At 43.4% G+C, this 17725-nt stretch overlaps 1 protein-coding gene across 8 annotated transcripts in view; it reads right to left on the reverse strand.

Moving 5' to 3' along the window:
- Nucleotides 1-17725, reverse strand: part of RAB27A (RAB27A, member RAS oncogene family) — a 465531-nt gene that overhangs the window by 161444 nt on the left and 286362 nt on the right. Inside the window, exon 1 of one of the 8 annotated variants that reach the window (XM_086958327.1) lies at nt 1521-1831. The exons of 4 other annotated variants lie outside the window; for them this stretch is intronic. The gene's annotated coding sequence lies outside the window, so the exon portion shown is untranslated. Of the gene's footprint in view, nt 1-190; nt 382-1520; nt 1832-17725 lie in introns of those variants that run through there. 3 more of the 8 variants (XM_086958331.1, XM_086958322.1, XM_086958324.1) reach the window with 3 other exon arrangements.

The following is a 17725-nucleotide window of genomic DNA, read 5'->3' on the forward strand; positions in this document are numbered from 1 at the left end:
GCAATTACTAATATGTTTTTAAAAATATTGGGGGTACAGTCTGCTCTAGGTTGGCTCATACAACGACCTTCATGTAGTTCAAAAATCAAGAATTTTGGGTCTGCATTCAGACAGTCCAGCGCTGGTCTGTTTATTATTTGCCCAAGACCACAAAGATTGGTAAAGCCAGCATTTAACATACAAATCCTACCTGTGAAGCTGCGCCTGCCAGGCCGACCGATGCCGTGTCGCTGTACGCCTGGGGCCCCGTACTCCGATCCCCCGTGGTCCTGTACCCCTCCCTGCCCACCGGTGCCTAGCAGCCCTGAACTGCTGCGATCAAGCAGAGCGACTTACAGGACGCCCGGCTCTGCATTTTCCGCTTGAACCGCTTCTGGCAGAGCCGCAGCCAGCCCCACCCCTCACCTTTATCCAAGCAACCTGTCCAGTTTGTTCCACTGGTTTGACTCGTTTTCCACCTTCCCTCCCCAAATACCGGGCACTTGGTCTCCTCCTCTGAGTAATGTAACTCACCCCAGCATTTCCTCAGACTCCAGAGGGGGGCGCAGCTCAGCATCTCATCCTTGGCATGCTGTGGCTGGAAGCTGCCTCGCGGGAGGGGTCGGGGGAGCCCCGACCCTATGAACAGATTACTCTTCTCGTGGTTATAACTGGCGCGCGCTGAGCCCCTGAACTCCTACGGGTGGTGCGTGTGAAGGGCGTGTGGTGTTAGCGGTGTTTACAGTGATAGTAAAACGTGCACATCACCCAGAGATATTGGAGGTGAAATGTTCCTGTTTCCGCTGCACATCAGGTTGGGCAGCATGGGCGTTTAAGGAGCGCACGACAGCTGTCAACGGAGTCACGTCACGGAGACGGCTTTATGTGGATTTTGTTTTATTACGGCAGCAGTAAGCTTTCTGTGGACTTGTATCCCATACCTGCAAACAATAAACTACACGTCCCAACATGCTTCTTCTTGTCGGCTAAAACGCCAAGATTGACTGGAAGCCAACCCGTGACATGGGACCCATTCAACAGCAGGGCGAAATCTGCATCTGACCTTTCGACAGGTCTCAGTGAGGACTCGAGTACCCAATCGCACATGCCTTTAATCCTCCTGGTAAAACGCGACAGCCAGATTCATTTTGGGTTGTTAGATGAAGCGCTGAGGAGGTGGCGGAAGGGGCTGCCCCCCGTGACGCCGGTGGGTGCCCCACTGTACGTCGAACGCGGAGCGGAGCGGAGGCAGACGCCCCCCTCTCACGAGTACCACCCCTCGCGCCAGGGCTCCGTCTCACGAGTACCACACCTCGCGCCAGGGCTCGCAGCCCTTCCTGAACACCTGTTGCCGCGAGCCCAGCTGCGCCACACGTGAGGTAAAACCATCCAGGCGCGCGCACAACATCCATCAGTCGCAGCTGCTTTTGCGGGCGCACTGCCCTTGGTGGGCAGCGGACGGCTGCTAAGAGATCTAGTGAAAGCGTAACTTTTGTATCTTGGATGCAAGTTGTTTTTTTATTAAACACAAAGCGACTCACCTTCTTTGCGGCACCGGGGACAGGTATCCGGGCGAGCTCTAAGCTCGGGTAGGTGTCTGCAGCAGGAGCACTCCCCGGCTCCACCTGCTTCGCACACAGGCGATTAGCCGACGTGTCACCTGTTTGCACTGCGGTGTGTGACTGAGAGTAGATAAAGGTGTGCCTGTCTGGTGTGTGAGAGCAGAGGAGGGGTGGTGAGGCGGCAGAGGAGCGCTGCGACTCGGACATCTCCCGAACGCGGCCCCTTCCAGCTCCAAGCAGAGCCGTAGGCCATCGCGGTTATCACTCCAGACCCTGTTATTTTACTCTCTGCAGCTGGCACGGTCACAAGGAAAGCATCATGGAACAAACGACTGCCTTCCAGGCATCATGTTCTGCCAAACAAGGCAATAATGCCCAAATCTGCGACGCATTAAAAGGCCACGTGAAACAACATGTGTGCAAATGTGGTGGATGCTAGTTTATTTCCATCTAGCTAAAAGCAGCGTTAATTTTATTTACGTTCATACCGAGCATTTATTTTTTACATCTACTTGGAAGCAACACTTGCTCGGTAAGACATAATGTCACCAGTTCTTTAAAATTTACATTGAGTGGGCTTCGGACCCAGCCAGAAGAGTCAACTCTTTGCAGTGTGCGAGGAACTATTCTACAGCCCAAAAGTACACAGAAACAGGACACACCAAATTCTTTATCTCATAATTGTCCGTTATGCAGAAAGCAACGCCTTCGCTTTTCTGTTTTTATTGCAGCAGGCATACATGTATTAGTTCGGACTCGAAATATAAACCTGTCCTGTTGGCTTTGCCAATAACTGTTTTAAGAACGGATTTAAGGCCGCTTGGTTTTTAGTTCTGGCTTGAAAGAGCCTTCATTTATTTTGTTACGTTATAAACTGAAATCAAAAATACAAACACACATACATACATAGAGCCAGTCCTTTTCAGCCACTGGCCTGTCCACAATGGCATGCAGCATCAGGCAGTGGGCCAGCCTACTTAAGCCACAGGTTTGCCAGCATTCCAGCGGCATTTTCAGTCATCACATGCACATCAACCTAATGGATAACAACATGCACTTCAGCCCCTCGCTGGTGGCCAATGCCCTTTCTTTCCATTTGTTAACCTTTTTTTAATCTTTCCGGTGTATTTATGTAGGTCTTGAGGTTACATTAATTTAAAGCTATGTAATATGTGCACATGTGTTACACGCGCTCTCACACGAGCGCAAGTCAGTATTAAACTACACGCGCATTTGCATGCGCGCATGTTTTCCTTCAAAGTCCGACTTCATGCGCACACTCCCTGTTAGGTGCGCATGAAGTCTAATGTTATGTTATGTATTGATGTTTGAATATGCATTCTCGTGAGGGCGATCTAACTCTCTGGCATGGACAGTTTCCTTTGTTAGTTGCTGTTCATGGCCCGGAGAGGAAGGACGCACTCCCGTGGTGTTCTGTTTATTTACTTAAATAAATCCATTCTTCTAATCTACTGCTTCCTTTGGATTACTCATTCTTGGAAAACCTCACCTTTACAATTGGCGACGATTTTCGGCGTTTTTTGTGGATTTAACATCAGGATTTAACATCACCATTTATTTGTGCTGTGCCTCTCTCGATCTGCTTCTTCAACTGCTCAACCGGAAAGAAAACACGTGATCAGCTCAGAGCTTCCGACTCTCGTTTCTCATAAAGGGGACTGCCTGCTTTACTAAGACTCCTTCCAATTGGGTTTCTTCGCGTGGTCACGCCCCCTAATGAAACGATTGGCTGTTCACCTTTCCCTGCTTGTTTAAGGAACTGGAGCACGATCGTTTACCAGAAAACGATTTTACTGGCTTTAAAAAAAAAAAGAAATAAAACAATCCGGAGGACATTTCTTCTCGTTAAAGGAACTGTAAGTCTAAAAAGATCAATATTTTTCTCTTTACTCCCTATTTGTCCAGGAGAAAGTAAGCACTTTATTTTAATTAATAACTTAAGTAAAAGGAATATTTAAACCTCATTTATCAACTTAAATTCCCGTTTTTCAATGGCAAAACAAGAAATCTTTCAATTAGAACATTTTTTACCTCATCAGGGTAAACCCAAAGAACCCTGGAAACTATGGATTAAATCTTTTGAAAACTATTTGGTAGCCATTGACGCAGAGGATTATTCTGCTAAGCGCAAACTTGCTATTTTATATAATTTTTTGGGAAGAGTTGGACGTGAGACTTTTAATAATTTGCCAGTCACTATTCCACCTCCAGATGGAGGTGAAGGATGGAATGTATATACAGATGCTATCCAGAGATTAAATAAGAAATTTTTGGAACAGCCAAGTGTGATGCTTGAAAGATTTAACTTTAGAAAGAAGAAACAAAGTTCAGATGAATCCGTTGAAGACTATATATCAGTTCTCAGGAATTTAGCGTCTGAATGTAATTTTGGTGCAGAATTAGACTATCACATAAGAGACCAATTTGTTTACTCTTGTTTTCATAAGAAGATACAAGAAAGGATTCTCAGTTGCAGAGACCCAACCTTGACTGAGGTCATTATCATGGCAAAGGGAATAGAGAGGTCCATCATCACCTCTTCTTGCTTGAATCAAGACAACGTTTCGCATATTAATGTTGTTGAACATGATGCTTCTGTTAATAATATTGCTTACAGATCACGTTTTTCAAAACCTTTTCAAGTGAGACAAAACAAAACTTCATCATATTGTTACAGGTGTGGATCTAAATCGCACTTAGGTGATAGTCCCATTTGCCCAGCCTTAGGCAAAAAATGTACTAAGTGTGGAAAAACTGGTCATATTTATAATGTGTGTAAAAGCAAGAGACTTGTCAGAGTCAGTTCTCTAGATACTAGAGAAATTTCAAATGAAGACTCTACTGAACATGGTCTCATTCTTTCTAATAGTATGAAAAGAATGATGCTCTCTGTTGACATTGATATTGTAGATTTAAATTCTTCTTCAGAGAAAAAGGTCAAAGAACCGTTAGCTGAATTCATTATTGGTGATTTAAAATTAGAAATGATGGGTGACTCTGGAGCACCAGTCACGATCATTTCTGACACTTTGTTTGAGAAACACTGGCCCGGTAAAGTATTAGAGGAATTGGATATCATTCCCAAAGGTTATACGGGTAAAAAAATTGTAATGTATGGGTATTTCATTGAGTTTGTGTCTGGTTTTGGGAGAAAAATTTCAACGAAAGTTTATGTTGCACTTAAAGGTAAACTCATTATTGGATGGCAAGATTTAGCCAAGATGGGCTTAAAATTAGTCCCTGGTTCTGAAAATCCCATTCAAATCAATAATGATGTTGCTATTGATGTCATAGATAGTGTTGCTATTGATGTCATAGATAGTTTTGAAACAAATGATGCTTCTTCTTTCACAGGTAAAATTTTAAATGAATTTTCAGATGTGTTCACATCACGCATTGGTAAGATTACCAAGGTAGAACATTTTATAAAGTTAAAAGAGAATGCTATTCCCATTGTACATAAAGCTAGGCCCATTCCCTTGAGCGTGAGAACCGATCTAAAAATTTTACTTGATAAATTGGTGGAAGAAGGGATCATAACTCCTACAGACTCCTCTGAATGGGTGAGTCCCATTGTTATTGTGCGGAAAAAAGATAATTCGATTCGTTTGTGTGCTGACCTACGCTCACTTAACAAAAATATAGTGGTAGACTGCCATCCACTGCCCAAAATTCAAGATCTTTTATCGAATATTGCAGGCTCCACATGTTTTTCTATCCTGGATTTGAAATCAGCATACCATCAAATTCCTTTGTCCACTCCTTCTACTGACCTGACAACCTTTATAACACCTTTTGGTGCATTTAAATATCTTAGGTTACCCTTTGGTTTAGCCTCTGCGGCGAGCGTGTTCCAGAGGTTCATGGATCACATGTTAGCTGGTATTGCTTCAGTTCAGGCTTACCAGGATGATGTCCTTATTTACTCAAAAAACAGAAATGAACACGTTACTACCCTAAGGAAAGTACTTGAGAAATTTAAGGAATTTGGAGTTACACTTGGTACAGATAAGTGCAAATTTATGGTTCAGTCACTAGATTATTTGGGGCATACCATCTCAGCTTCTGGAATCAGTCCCAAATTTTCTCTTACAAAGGCCATTGATGAAGTAGCTATTCCCAATACCAAAGATCTGCTTAGGTCATTTCTGGGAATGACGGAATATTATTCTAGATTCATTTCCAACTACGCCCAGGTGGTTCAACCATTACGCCTCCTATTGAAGAAAAACATTCAGTTTACATGGAATGATGATGCACAGAATGCCTTTGAATTAATTAAAAAGTTAATTCTTCAGGCTCCTGCGTTATCACCATTTTCACCTGGTTACAAATGCATACTAGCGGTGGATGCGAGCCAAAAAGGTTTAGGAGCTGTCTTATCCCAATGGGTGAATGGGAAAGAGAACACTGTTGGTTTCTCTTCCAGATCCCTCTCTATTGCTGAATCTAACTATAGCACAATAGAGAGGGAGGCTTTGGCTTGCACTTGGGCTGTGGAAAAGTTTAGGACTTTTATTTGGGGTACACAATTCGATATTCTGTCAGACCACAAACCCCTAATTCATTTACTATCAGGCAATGGAACGGGTAAAGCTTCCTCAAGGTTGGTACGATTATTATCACGCCTACATGAGTACAATTTTATTATCAAGTATATCCCGGGTGGTCGAAATGGCAGAGCGGATTGTTTGTCAAGACTGTCCTTGAAGGATGACTTTTTGCCTTCAAGGTTTGATGACGTGGAATGTGTGGTTGCCACCATAGAGGATGTTATCACTGATCTTCCTCACATAACAAAAGATGATTGGTTAAAAGCGTTTGCAGAAGATTCTACGCTTCTAGCTGTTAAGAATATGATTTTAACTGGCTGGCCTAAAGAGAGGTCATTACCATCTCCACTAAAATCTTTTGCACAAGTTAGTGAAGAACTGTCTATAGTTGAGGATTTAGTTATGCGTGGAGACTTAGCTGTACCTCCTTTTTCTTTACGGAAAAGGATTTTTGACATAGCGCATGAGGGCCATTTAGGTATAGGTGCGACAGCTAGAAGATTGAAAGAAAGTTTTTGGTGGCCTGCCCTAGAGTCTGATGTTACCAAATGGGTAAATGCTTGTAGCACATGTCTGGTCTCAGACAAGCACTGGAAGATTGCAAAACTTCCTTTACACAACGTACCAACGCCTGAAGAAGCTTGGTTGAAAGTCGCAGTAGATTTTGCAGGCCCCTTTGATCTACTTCCCAATGATAAAAAATACATCTTGGTATTGGTTGACTATTACTCAAAGTGGGTGGAGTTTGAGTTTTGTTCTTCAGCTTCTTCTAGTGCTGTGATCAACTTTTTATCTAGAATTTTTATGACTGAGGGTTTTCCCAAGGAGGTAGTAACTGACAATGGTTCTCATTTTACCTCGACAAGTATGGAAACATTTTTTTTGTCTCACGACATCAAGCATTTGAAGGTTGCTTTGTATTCTCCAGCAGCTAATGGTTTAGTCGAACGCATGAATAGGGTCATAAAAGAAGGAATACAGACAGCTTTAGCTGAGAGGGTTCCTGTGGATGTATTTCTAAAAAAGAAACTTTGGGCATATCTCACTACCCCACACACGACCTCTGGAGTTTCCCCCTTTAGACTTTTAAGAAAAAGGGATCCAAATAGTACCTTGTGTCCTTCTTGGATCAAGGATTTAAAGAAAGGTGACAACTCATGTTTTGTTTGTAAGGACAAAGAAAGAATGCTCAAGAGTGTGTCTTTCAAGCAAGCTGCTCAGAAAAAAAATTATGATGGTAAGAAATGTAAAAGTGATTCTGATTTTGTAATAGGAGATTGGGTTTTGATCAAGTCTCCGATGAAAGTAAAGAAAGGCCTTTCCAGGTTTTCTCTTCCAGTACAGGTGTTGAAAACTTCAAAGGGCTCTTTGTTTCTTGGGCAAAAAGGTTGGTGGAGTAAGAGAGTTTTGGTGAAATTAACGCCAGATCAAGCAAGAATGATAATTGATTGAAAAGAGGTCTTAACTGATGATTTACACTTTTCACATTTTTGGGAGGATTTAGGTGTGCAAAAAGAGTTTCCTCTTGAACCTATTTTCGAGCCTGAACTTATAACTGTACAAAATGAGTTTCCTCATGATCAACTTGAACAGTGTCAGGATCCAATACCGTCAACTAATTCCTTTAGTACTGATGTTGTGTGTACTGATCAAGCAAGACCAACACGTAATTGCTCCTTTCCTTCTAGGTACAAAGATTTTTATTTATCTTAACTGTCTTCATTTGTTTATGAAAGGGGAAGGGTGATGTAATATGTGCACATGTGTTACACGCGCTCTCACACGAGCGCAAGTCAGTATTAAACTACACGCGCATTTGCATGCGCGCATGTTTTCCTTCAAAGTCCGACTTCATGTGCACACTCCCTGTTAGGTGCGCATGAAGTCTAATGTTATGTTATGTATTGATGTTTGAATATGCATTCTCGTGAGGGCGATCTAACTCTCTGGCATGGACAGTTTCCTTTGTCAGTTGCTGTTCATGGCCCGGAGAGGAAGGACGCACTCCCGTGGTGTTCTGTTTATTTACTTAAATAAATCCATTCTTCTAATCTACTGCTTCCTTTGGATTACTCATTCTTGGAAAACCTCACCTTTACAAGCTAATAGTGCATCTTCATTGTGAAAATAAGGATGCTGTTTTCCTCTGCCCACCAATCCATGGTTTTTGGGCCAACATTCTTCGAATTACATCTACAATTATGTGAAGACACATTGACCGAGATGCAATGGTTGCTTTCTTGGGTTATGTTAAAAGGCTTTCCAACAGCTTCAAAAGATTTGCTGCGATTGCACTGCTCTTGCCCAGGCGCAGAGCTGCAATCCATTGCTGCAGGGTCCCTGTGCCAGCTGAGAAAGACAGGGCTAAAGATAGGATTACAAGCAATGATGCAGCCACAGCATTGTTATAGCAGCTCACAGATACACAGGGCCCACTGAGGGCGTATCTGTTACAATATAATGATGCTGAGATGGCTGGGCAAGATGGTACATCAACAGATCATAGCAAGACATCTTCAAAAGCGAACCGGCAGACTGTCGGCTCCCCCTACCTGAGGAGAGACAGGGCAGATGTAAGTCCATGGTCTATACAGACTGCAAAGTGGAGAGAAATACAAATATTGGAGGAACTGTGTGTTTTGGCAGGAACTTAAGCGAAAACATGAGTCTGATACGTCTGAATACTATTTCATTCATACCCTGCTCCCATTGATCACCATTCCCGGCCATGGTGGAGTGGACAGACTGCCAGTATATTGCGGACATGATCCCTCGGGCTTGCCATAACTGTGTATATGGACCTATTGGAAATTGTGTATTGCCAATAACACTTGTACTTGCCTTTTTTCCCTTTTGTATAATGTACCCTTTTCGCTGCGAAAGTAAATAAAGAGGACTACAAGTGCCAGAATATAAAGAAGGAAACCAGCACTGTCTGTGCTGCTTAAGTATGGAATCTGAAGCTGTGGTGGCTGTAATTTATGTTTGACATTCTTATCCCGGAGCAAAGTATTTCTTGAGTTTTTCCCTACACTCTAACTATATTAGATTCTACAATAAAATTTCATTTTTTAGCCTCTCTTCATGAGGCGTATGCTTGCGAAAAAAAACTTTAGTCTGGGGTGGTGTCCAATGTTGGTCTGAAAGGAAAGATGTCATGTCATCATTTCATGCCTACTATGCCTATCTAAATTATTTCCATCTAGGTTACTTGTAGGGAAAATACGCTTTTGGGGATGTCCTGAAATGTTGTCTTTGTTCCAACAGCCCACCCCTGAAATTCCAGATCTGGCTGGGAGAGCTTATTTTCAGGCCAGCTATAAGGCACAGCCTTATTTAGATCCATAAAGGTGTCAGGGAGTATTATATAAACACATTCTGGCATCCTGACTTTTCTTTCATTATATTTATAATAGAACGGGATAAAAAAAACATGGACAAGATGAAACACTGATTACCTCCTCAACTAATTCCTTATAAAGTAAGAGAAAACTTTAAAGAGGCGTCAATGTGTCTTCAAACAATCAAATGAGAATGAAAAGGTCGTAAGGCTTTATGGATTGTGCAAGTTATGTGCCTAACAGCAGAATAGGAAGGTGTTTCAGAGAATGCTCGTTTATGGCACCAGATATTACAATAGGTTATTCCCTGAATATTGTAAAAAGAATTGGCAATTTGGACCTTTCCAGCATCAATCAATGGAAGAATTTAGTCCATTTTGAAGGCCTGTGTATCTCCTTGTTACACTGGAGAAAATAGCAGGTTACTGGAACCACATTAAATGATTATGGAATCATAAGGCAAATACAGTTCAGCGATATGGAACCTTTACAAATGTTTCACGACCTAGCACTGTATGTCTGGCGGACCAAACTAGTTTTATTGTCTTGTTAGAAGTTTATTCTTAAGAGCTTCCTACAGTTCACACAACAACCTTCTAGGAATGTTGGTCAGCACAGTATAGTGCATGTCCTTTCTCAGTTTGGCAATCCTCCCCTCTTTCACTATAGACATTCTCCTTGGAGTTTGTCAATTTTGTCTACAGGGTGCTGCCGTACTGGAGCAAAAAAGACTCAATGCCAGCCAATGAGCTGCTGTTTGTTGGGATTATCCTCTGGTCTGGATTAATAGCCTGTAATGTTGAGATGTATTGTCCTCGAGAAGAAGGGCTGCTCATGTTCTTGGGGTTGCCAATGCCAACTGGCCTCCAGTGTTACCACTAGACTGGTTGAGTAGTTTCTGTGTCAAATTTGCAACCTCTATTATTTGAGCTGAACTAGTTTGCCTCTTGAGTGAGACGTCCTGACTGCCCGGTTGAAGGTGCGCTTGGAGGGACGGTTCCTATAACCCTCTATTTTATGAACTGCAGAGTTTTCAGTAGAGATCCTGGCCTTTGATGGGCGTACGCTCGAAGTGGCATAGTTCAGGAGGATGAGAGGTTGGCGATGCACCGGTGGCAAAGTGATCCCGCCTCTCGAGACTCTTCCTTTTTCACCTTCCTTCCTGCTCGTGTCCAGTTCCCTATGCTCAATATATCTGTAAAACATTAGGCAACCCATAAGAAGGGTCGTATTAGGATGGTCTTTTTCCATTCTCTCTATTAAGCTGTGCATTTCCCCTTCTGCTCTCTGTCCTTTACCCGAAGCAGTAACTTTTGCTATGCTAAATTTCTCACTCTCTCCAGATTTCCATGGAGTTACGTTAATGCGATCTTAAAGCCCATAATATCTCTTGCTCTCGCTGCCTGTAGCATTCACATTTGGATTCATCTTTGATAGAATGTTATTTATTAAGATTGGCATCCAAGTATCTATTGAGGTTTGCCTACAGTCATATTATGTACCACCTCAATAATCTTTCTTTTCCTCGGATGCATGCACTTGGGAACTTATGAGATGCGAAGAGGGAGGTAGGGGAGATTACACCAATGCTCTTTGTAGCAGAGATACTGAAGTGGTCTTGCTTGTAGTGGAACTGCACATCGAAGACAGGAGCCAGAAGTCTTCAGTTTGATGAAGTATTTATTTATATACTTGGAACATAATTAAAGCAGTGTAAAGGGCTCAGGTTAGCAGGTACAACTGCAACAGAAGCATTCTCTATTCATAGAGCAACATTCTCTACAGAGAAATATAGAATACATGAGCCACTCCAAAAGAACATTCTAACATATCTATTCTCTATAAAAGAAGAGCACTATTTCACAAAGTACAGATACCGCAGATACCTGCTACTTCTTAATAGTATTCCACATGTATGCAACTTGTCACTGAGCAGTGAGGCTGCCTGGGATGAACATAAATGGTTTTGCATATTGGTGGGGATGAAACTCTGAAGATACTTAGCTAAGAAGGCCACTCAGATAATTTAACACATTTTGCTTGTTTGGGATAAGGATCAGTTTTCAGTCGTCATTTATTTTGTGTCTATATGATGGACCTTTTCCTGTTACACATAAAGAAAGAATGCAATAACACTTGTAATTAAGACTTTTTAATTATGACTGTTCAGGACCCTATTCCGTTCAGCTCTAAGGGAACGCTTTAGATTCCCTGGCACCCCATTGCCTTCCAATGGTCCAGAGCTCTAAATCCGAACTGAAACTAATGCACTCACCCACTCCAATAAGGAGCCTTCAAACTTCCTTTGCTATGACATCAAATGGGCCTACTCTTGCTGCACTCCCTCTACCTGTACACCATGAACTCCTTGCTATACATGCTAGTCGAGTTAGGACCTCATGCCATAGAAAAAGCAGGAACCAGAGTACTGAGACAAGCTGCACCACTCACACATGTCAAATGCTGATGTAGCAGATGACTGTACTCTTAACCTCACTCGCTGGCTCATCGATGCCTTAATCCCTTCACCAACAACTCCTTTAATATAGCCATCACTTCTCTTTTCCTGGCCAAGTTGCCAGTGGTCCGGTCTGGAAAGGGGAGTTGTCTTCGTGTGTAGTGAGTAGATTGTCCTAGTAAATGGAGAAGTGAAGCCCATACTGTTAGCGACAGAAAGAGACACACATTTCTGCTGTCAGCTAAAGAATTTAATTTGGTCCAGGGTGCCCAGTTTAATACTTTGCACAACTTTAGCCATACACCACACGACTTTAAATGTAGGTGATGCTCAATCGCAAATTGTGAATAATAGTTCTGGCACTTTAAGGGGCACTCGGTTACGGTAGCGAAAGGGAGCTGCCAGCTGTAGAACCCCACGTGGTAATTGTAATTTATATTTATATAGCGCATTATCACCAACGGTCTCTAAGCGCTTGCTTTGGGAACCCGACCTGGTTTTTCCCTGTGAGATAACCCATAATGGGCACCCCAAGGTGAAAGCCAGGCATCCCGCCGCGGGGGGGCCATAGTGGAGATTAAGCAAGCGATTGCCCGGAGTTGCAGAGTGTGAACCCGTGATTCGAGCAGGCACCGAAGCGAGAATTATCGAGTCCGTGGACATTTTGGGCTCAAGACCCTGCCGCGTCGGGAATTGAACCCTGGTCCCGGGTCTGACCTCTGCTTCATGGTCTGCCTCTTCTAACCATTGAGCCACACTTCTCCACGTGGTGGCGACAACCCTCACCTGAGTGTCTAAATTTCTTTTTCGCGCCCTAGTTCTGATACTTGGGTGGGCGGAGGCTGGCAAGGAGATTTTTTTTTAGTTGGTAGGAGTTTCATTTTGAACTCAAAGCAGAGTCCTCTGAATACAAAGCAATTTGCTGCCTGCATTCTCTCATTCGTGGCGAGAATTGCCACCTATTAAGCCATTACAACCCAGGTTTAAACAGTTTTGTTTTCACAAATGGATAACTGTTCCGCTAGCTCTCTCTGGTGACAGGTTCCCACCTCACAATGTGTCCCAGAAGCAAACACTCCGTCTGAATTCTACCACAACTTCAAGTATTGTATGAACACTTGCGCTTATCACTGCACAACCTCATTTTTATCCCACTGCCGAGATCCACTACTTGTTACGATCATACCTTACATTTCCATAAAGTAACCACCAAGACTTTCATTGCTTTTAAAGCTCCCAGGTGTATGATCATGAATACTGTTGTCTTCAAGACTATCTCTTCTTGCACTGACATGCAATCTATTGTTTCGTAAATACACAACAGAAATCTTCACATTGCCTGTGTTGTGCTGTTTGGAGCAAGGGGTTTCCGAATATACGGTCTATGTTAAAATATTAAAAAAGGAAATATCAACTGGATTTAAATGTTGTGGAGTTCACCCGAAAAATTCAGTTGTAAAGTGTCTTACTTCAGCTAATTTTGTACACTTCTCCATTTTATAATCATCGTCAGTAGCTGGGCTACAGTTAACACTGAATAAAATGTTAAACAAACAGAACCTCATGTGTAGTGAAGTAACGTTCATACAAAAACTTCATGTCTATCCATTACGCAATCTGTCACGCTTTACTGCTTATTTTTCACTTGCGTGTTGTTTGCCAATTGACTTATTAATTCAATATCTACAGCTTATAACCCTCAAGGAAGCTAATGGACTGAATAGTGTTACACCGGATCCCATTGCCACAGGGGCTAAGGGCAGTGCCAATGGGGCGGAATGGCAGACCACCATGCCATAGAGCTCAGTGCCATTTTCACAAGTTGAGGAACAAATCTGTGTTGTACTGACATTAACGCTGTGGAGCAGACACACCCTCCCCAGGCCTGCATAAATAAGATAGGGCAGTAGATGGGGTTGGAGGGGTACTGAGCAGTGTGAGCAAAGCTTGAGGGGGTGGCAAGAACCACAACTGTTAGTAGGACCAGGGTAAACAGGGTGGTGAGTGCTGCAGTAAGAGCTTTACCACTCATGGGTTACTAAACACTCTAGGCGGGAACTCAGACACACAACCATCGTAAATGAATGAGTGTTCAGATTGCAGGGTGCACAAAAGGCATCTCCTATTTTATTGGCAATACCAGGAACTTGGATCTCCATCTGAAGGTGCTGATACGGTGATAAAATATACAAACTCCCCCTCCTCAGGATTCCTGACCTTACAGCGCCTCTCCACATCCGGGACCTTTATGTACTACCGTAGTCCTGGTGTCACTGATCTAGACACACCAGTTTGCAACTCGTGTATCTGTAAATCCCCATTTAATCTGTTTTTGGAGTATTTGGCTAACTCTAGGCATACAAACACCAACGTGCCTCTTTTCCAGCAGGCAGGCCATACTTAAAAGGATATTTTAGTGACGTGTTCCACTACTTATCCTCCTGTTAGTCAATCTCTTCCCTGGTCTGAGAGATATTATTTTTTCGATCTGTCAGGCTGGGTTAAAACTGATGTGTGACGGGGTCATCGCAGATGAGGGCCGCAGCATCTCATTTAGTGGATACGTCTTGTGTAATAACTTGTGCCCATTTTGTAACTTCCACAGTAGCCCATTTTATTTTTCTTGTGAAGGAGTCGGGCTGAAAGTCTTCATCTAGACATAACTGAATAGTAAAATTTCTGCCACAACAAAATGGTGGCGCCCGCAGAGAAGACCAAAGAAATTCAGAAGTAATGTTTTATCATCTAACAACCAAGGATCGGAAAGTTAAAAGAACTGTTGCAGGCAGCTTCTCGCGATTAGATGGGTATGTGACCGCTAAAACAGGAGAAACTATTTCTCTAAATTCTTGCTATAAAGAAGTAGCTAGGTGGGACATTGAGTGGGTACTTTCCTTGAAGCTTCCACAGTAGAAGGCCATTGGCTCGATCTGGAATGGCCTTCTCATGCAGCACTGGTATTTGACAAAGCCCTCTTCATATGACCGATCTAATTATCAAAATATTGTATCAGCATGGAAACTAAGATCGCAAACTTGTGTCTCAACAGAAGTACTCCTTGCCTTTGAGAACCTGCACTTTTAGAGCCTTTTTTGCACCATCATTACTCAAACGGAGCACCTGTAAATGCTGTGTTAGGCTCGCAGTATCTACAGCCCTCCTCTTAAGGGGCAACCACAATTCTGGTAAAAAAAATGCCAGGATGTTGAGATAACAAAAGTAAGAATGTTGGTCCAGGTCAATAAAGGCCAGATCTTAGGCAGGGAAGGTGCTGCACTAGCAAGAGGTCACCGGTGCACACGAAAGGTTATTGAGCATGCTGAGGTGGCAATCCACTTCTTCCAATGCAGACACTTATGTAATTGACCCACTGGTGCCAAGGAGCAAGGCCAGTCAATGCCCAGGTAAAACTGAATGTAATTTCCAATGGAGAAACAACCACCAAAAATGCATTTGCAAACCTGCTACATCATAATGACAAGGGGGGAATCCCACAGTTTAAATAACTTGCATGAGCCTGAAATGGAAAAAAATGTAACCACCTGGAAACCACTTCCTGCATGAATATTGCATCCTTTATGCGCTGATTAGGAGTAGCTGGCTGGAAGAGATGCATTTAGAATACTCATTAATCCCTTTGTGAAGTCTCGTGTTTCTCGCTAGAGAGACAGATGACCTGAAATGAGGCCAGTAATGAAAATGTAATTAAATAAGCTAGGACAACACACAAGGTGACAGGTAAGCTTTAAAACAAGACTGTTTCCTTGACTGCAACTCTGCTTTTCTAATTTGCAACACGGTCATCCCCTTGTGTGACATATGTTGGACGCGCTGGGAGAATGTAAAAGGAATGCTGGTCCGTGGAGCGCCGCGATCCGAGATATGTTGCAGCCAACCGCTCTGTGATTCTAATTACATAGTTACATAATTACACACCTCGCATGGTGGACGCAGTAAACACGGGCCACCGAGAATGTACGGACTCGTCATGGAGATACAAAAGAAGGCAGAAGACAAAAGGCCCTCGATAGAACATTTGGCAATTTTTCCCAAAAACATCCCATATCTAATGTAAAATTCACGGCCAGTGAAACTTTGTACAGCCGCCACGCATCTCTATAAACTCACCCACCAGGACCATGGAATCACATCTTCTGCCGGACAATTCCATGGTAAGTATTCTGCATGTAAAAAGGGGGTGGGACCTATGACAATTTGAAACAATTTTCCATTTTTTTGAACCACGAGACTGTCCCAACTCACCTGGCGGCCCCAGGACCTTTTTAAAATGCATGGGAGACTCGGGGAGGAAAAACGTGCCTTCAAGATCAGCGACAAACTCTTTCTAAGCCCAATTTGCTTCAACAAACGTTGTTCGACTTTTTAAACTTTATAAGAAGGAGGAGTCCACACATCCATTTGTAAACAGGATGCTATTGAAGAGGCTGAGCTGAGGGAGCACCACAGGAGAATGCAGCGGGTTAGGTATTGCCTGTCAATGGTGCATGCGCTGTTGCTGCGAGCTGTATCGTTTACAATGAAGAATTTAGAGTCTGTCCCTCTTTGCAGTCTCCTAATTAGCCTGCGCGCGTCAGGCACAACTTCCTTGTATTTCTGTGAGGCATGGACCAAGCACAGAGTGCTGCTTCTTGATTAGTGTCCGTTTGCTGCTTGCGTTATGGTTGAGGTACTATTTCTTCTTCACCTCCTACCCATCCTTTCTTGGTATTGCTTCTTCCCCCCTACAACCCCTTCTCCTTGTTGCTACCCCATCCGCCCACCCCTCCCCGACATCTTTTCTAGCCTGTACCCCCAACCTCTTCCCCCGTCCTCGCTTGCCCGTCCTGCCAGAAAAAAAATGCTATGATAGCTGTGCCATGGCACTTTTTTCTAACTTTACTTTTAGTCATGCTGCGCTGCCAAACTTCTGTATAACATGGCTTAAAGGCACAAGCAAATCCAATAGCTCGCAAATAGGCGTGATAGTTTGGCTTAGTCAATGCTTGTTTTTAGGTGCAAATGTGATATTGTAGGTTTACCAAGAAAATTCTGGGGCTTTGCTTAGTTTTCGTTGGTTTTCCTGTCACTCTCATTTGACTGCTTCTTATTTTTTTTGCAGATTGTCAATCTTGTGTTTGTCCCTCCAAAAAAGCATAGCCTATGTACCATCTCTTTTGATTACCTGGCTCCTGTGCTCCACTGCTAACTTTTCATGAACTACTTTTTTTTAAGCGCTCCACAAGACTCCATGTGTTCTCCAGCTGTCTTTCATGTACTTATCTCCCCCTGCACTCAGTGTTGCTCACTGTCACATGTGCTACTCCCCACCCCCTCCATGTTTCACTGGCTCGTGTGTCCTCCCCCTTTGGTTTCTTTCCTGTGTGCTTCTGCCCTGCCCATTCCACATTGCTCTCCGACCTGTTACTTCTCCTCCCCTTGCTCACCCTCCATGTTGCTTCCACCCATCCTCCGTGCTGCTTACCCAACCCATGCCTTATCTCTGTTGCTCATTGCTACTCCTGTCGACCCCCCCTCATTCCTTCCCCCACCCGGGCTTTCCCGTGTTGCACTATCTGTGTCCTCCATGTTGCTCCTCTCTGCATCCTCGGTTTTGCTGCCCCCCACATGCGCTTCGAAAACTACTTTCTTTAGCCATGCTGCGCAGTATTAGAATGCTGTACAGCATGGCTAAAAACCACTGACAAAGTCAATAGGTTTCAATGGCAAGCCCTATTACATTTTCCATAATGGCCTTATTGCCCCTATCTGCAGGGTAATAGCGTCTGTTTTTACCATCCCTCACTATAGACA

The sequence above is a fragment of the Lissotriton vulgaris genome, chromosome 2_1, assembly GCF_964263255.1.
Source record: "Lissotriton vulgaris chromosome 2_1, aLisVul1.2, whole genome shotgun sequence".
NCBI lineage: Eukaryota > Metazoa > Chordata > Amphibia > Caudata > Salamandridae > Lissotriton > Lissotriton vulgaris.